This window comes from Myotis davidii, unplaced genomic scaffold, assembly GCF_000327345.1.
Source record: "Myotis davidii unplaced genomic scaffold, ASM32734v1 scaffold2339, whole genome shotgun sequence".
Taxonomy (NCBI): Eukaryota; Metazoa; Chordata; class Mammalia; order Chiroptera; family Vespertilionidae; genus Myotis; species Myotis davidii.
This window is the reverse complement of record NW_006290672.1, coordinates 380,658-382,606: the sequence shown is the minus strand read 5'-3', so window position 1 is coordinate 382,606 and position 1,949 is coordinate 380,658. Positions and strand designations below refer to the sequence as shown.

At 42.6% G+C, this 1,949-nt stretch overlaps 1 pseudogene; it reads right to left on the bottom strand.

Annotated features, from left to right (window-relative positions):
* Positions 1-860: 860 nt before the first annotated feature.
* LOC102758095 lies at positions 861-1,820 on the bottom strand (annotated as a pseudogene).
* Positions 1,821-1,949: the final 129 nt, after the last annotated feature.

The window sequence follows — 1,949 nt, the reverse complement described above, 5'->3', positions numbered from 1 at the left end:
AAGCTTTTGTTATATAGGATAAGACAACATGATCTCTGTATTTAGGGTTAGTAAATCCTCCAGAATGGCTGGAGTTTTTTAAAGATGTTGAGTCATGCTAGTATATCTCCCTTAGAGAATTTAATTTCTAGCAATTCTCTGCGTTGTGCTTCAATGATGAATGAAGCTCTCCAAATGTTTTACATTCAGAAAAATACCAGCCTAGCCAGAAATTTAGGAATGGGGTGCCAAGGTAAGTAAAAATCTTGGAAACAGATTCTATGAAACAAGAAAACACCAAAAAGGGTAAGCAAAGAATATAAGGAATAAAAGGCTCCAATGTGTCCCAAGTACAAGATGAACATAGCAAAAGTTATTGACCTCTACTAGGATAAAGAAATCCACGTTATTAATGAAACCTGGAGAGAACTAGCTAAAGACCCATTGCCAATTACCAAAATTAGGTAATTCTTTTAAAAATATATATTTTATTGATTTTTTACAGAGAGAAACGGAGAGGGATAGAGAGTTAGAAACATCGATGGGAGAGAAATATCGATCAGCTGCCTCCTGCACACCTTTTAGTACACAGGCCAACGCTCTATCCACTGAGCCAAACCAGTTAGGGCTAGCTAATTCTTTATAGCAGAAACTGCTTCAGTTAATATTCACAATTACAGCAGCTACAATTCATAGCATCCCCAATGCTGCCCAATATTAATATGTAAAATAAGTTCTTTAGAACAAGTAACCGATTGTCCATAACCACTGGCTAGTGTACATATGGACTAAAATTTCTAGATTTGGGGAGAAACAAATGCTGCTCTGATATCCGCACTGCTCCTTCTATTCCTTCATTCATGCTTAGGAAGCTGTGGGGTTTAGGCCTGCTGTACCTGCTCGCTCGAAGAGGCTCCCTGCTGTGCTCCCTCCTGCTTTAGTAATGTCCAATCAAATACGAAGTCATAATGGTAGTTCAGGCTCCTGAAAAGGTTGCGGAATAGCTGCTTCAGATACGTGTAATCCGGTGTTTCCTCAAAGCGTAACCCACGACAATAGTTTAAGTACATAGTAAATTCTGCAGGAAAGTCATTACATAAAGCTTCAACAGATGTGGCCATCTTCTTTTCACAAATCTTTTCATGTTTCTGTTTCTTTGTTGCACCCGTTAGTCCCTGCCATGGCAGGCTTCTTCTAATAAAATACATCAGAACATACCCTAAGGATTCCAAGTCATCCCGCCTACTCTGCTCAATACCAAGATGTGCATTGACGCTAGCATAACGGACAGTGCCAGTGAGATCTTTATCTTCTCTGTACGGTATGTGTTGCTTTGTTCTGTTGTCTCTGTACTTTTTGGCCAAACCGAAATCAACAAGATATAACTTATTACAGTTATGCCCGACGCCCATCACGAAATTATCGGGTTTAATGTCTCTGTGTATAAAGTTCTTCGAATGAACATATTCAAGTCTACTTATCATCTGGTCAGCTAGCATAAGTACAGTTTTCATTGTGAAAGTTCTTGAACAGAGGCTGAAGAGGTCTTCAAGGCTGTGCCCAAGAAGATCCATGACTAGCACATTATATTCCCTCTCCTGCCCGTACCACCGTATGTGGGGGATACCAATCCCACCCTGAAGAATCTGATAGAGTTTGTTCTCATACATCAACTGGGGGTGCCTGGCCTTCTGAGATTCTATCTTCGCTGCAACCCCCTCACCATTGGTGATGTTGACCGCCAGATAAACGACCCCGAAGGAGCCAGAGCCGATCTTTCGTATCAATTTATATTTCCCTCCGGCAATGAATTCAGACCTGGACAGGCTGCTGCTAGCCATCCTGACAGACAAAGGCCAGGCTAGGGCCAAGTCCCAAAACCTCACAGAGGCCTCTGGGGCTGTGGAGAAGGGCGCCGGAAACCGTTAGGCCTCCGGCGTTTGAGGGCCGGGCCCACAAGCCCCAGGTGC